A 1,818-nucleotide genomic window follows, 5' to 3' on the forward strand; every position below is an offset into this window, starting at 1 on the left:
TCAAGCTAACACGACAAGTTCAAGTGTTCAAGTGTCTGAGTCATTGTACCTGCGTGATATTGAGTGAACAACTGCTTCAGAATTACCTCACCTGAACAGGGAACTCAAACAGGGACTTGAACCCTTGACCCTGAGATTAAAAGTCTGATGCTTTACCGACTGAGCTATCCAGTATCCGCATTCGATGAGGGAGTGAGGGAGTGAGGTGAGGGAGTGATGTGAGGAGACGTGCAAATTAAGCGCAAGCTAGAAATTTGGAACTGACTAAACAGGTACTCAAAAAACAGATCAGATCAAAAGCCTGGTATCCTACTGACCGAGATACCCAAGGTCAAAGTGAGAGTGTGTGGTGCATCGATGAACATGTGGTGGGTGTTTTGAAGTTTTCAAGTGTCTGAGTCAAAGAACCTGCGTGGTATTTAGTGAACAACTGCTTAATAATTATCTCACCTGAACAGGTAACTCGAACAGGGATTTGAACCCTGGACCCTGAGATTAAAAGTCTGATGCTCTACCGACTGAGCTATCCAGGATCTACAGTCAATGAGGGAGTGAGGTGAGGAGAAGAGGTTCAAATTAACCGCAAGCAAGAAATTTGACTACTCGCAAGACAGAACATCAGAATAAAAGCCTGGTATGCGAATGACCGGAAGTCTGGCGTGGCAGAGAAGTATGTTAGAATAATACAGGACATGTACAAGGGCAGCAGAACAGCGGTGAGGTGTGCTGTAGGTGTGACAGATGAATTTAAGGTGGAGGTGGGACTGCATCAGGGATCAGCCCTGAGCCCCTTCCTTTTTGCAGTGGTGATGGATAGGCTGACAGATGAGGTTAGACTGGAATCCCCGTGGACCATAATGTTTGCAGATGACATTGTGATCTGCAGTGAAAGCAGTGAGCAGCTGGAGGAACAGTTAGAAAGATGCAGGCATGCACTGGAAAGAAGAGGAATGAAGATTAGCCGAAGTAAGTGTTAAATATATTGTAGAAGTTATCATTTATTTGCTTAGCTTGCATTAGTATTATGGACGATTTTGAGAAAGGAAGATCAGAAGAATCATCTTTTATTGTCATGAACATGCATGCATGCATGCACATGAAATTTGTTCTCTGCATTTAACCCATCACAGTGAACACATACACATGTTAGTGGAACACACTGGAGCAGGGGGCAGCTGAAGCGCCCGGGGAGCATTTCGGGGTATCGGTGTCTTGCTCAAGGACACCACAGCCGTGAGTCCGGAGGATGTTGGCGGATGGTCCAGTCGGGGTTTTGAACCTAGGTCCCCCACGGTGGCAGGCGATGATCTTAACCATTGGGCCACAGCTGCCCAATGGTGTCTCGCCTTCAAGAAGATGACTCAGCAGGAATCATCCAATGGAAGGGCGCCTTGACCAAGGACGTGGTCGGGGACGTGGCAGGTGTTGGTGCCATGTCTTCACCTTGAAACCCTACCCTTAGTGTGTTGTGTCTTGAAGCTTAGTACGTTATGTCTTGTAAAACCTCCCTATTTCAAATAAATGCAGGAGCGACGGGAGAGATTGTTTCGAGACCCTTTCCGGGACTGGTCTTCGTTCTCCTCAACTGGGATCTGAAGGTTGACGACAATCCACAGGATTGAAGACGACTTTGGTGAGTTAAATTTTTAAAAAAATTCGGAAAAAGGATTAAAGAGTGAGTGAATTGCGCGACGAAGAAGTTTGTGGCAGAATAAACCTTGTGTAATACTAGTCACTGGCAAGTAATAGAGGGACAGCGGAGTCCGACAAATTCCGCGAGGACGGCGGAGTCCTGTACGTACTTAAATTCCGTGTTTA

The 1,818-nt window shown here is 46.3% G+C and overlaps 1 non-coding gene across 1 annotated transcript; it reads right to left on the reverse strand.

Moving 5' to 3' along the window:
• Window positions 1-460: 460 nt before the first annotated feature.
• trnak-uuu (transfer RNA lysine (anticodon UUU)) lies at window positions 461-533 on the reverse strand. The gene has a single exon. It is a non-coding gene; the product is annotated as a tRNA-Lys (tRNA).
• Between the last annotated feature and the right edge of the window lie 1,285 nt (window positions 534-1,818).

The sequence above is a fragment of the Phyllopteryx taeniolatus genome, unplaced genomic scaffold (genome assembly GCF_024500385.1).
Source record: "Phyllopteryx taeniolatus isolate TA_2022b unplaced genomic scaffold, UOR_Ptae_1.2 contig_775, whole genome shotgun sequence".
Taxonomy (NCBI): Eukaryota; Metazoa; Chordata; class Actinopteri; order Syngnathiformes; family Syngnathidae; genus Phyllopteryx; species Phyllopteryx taeniolatus.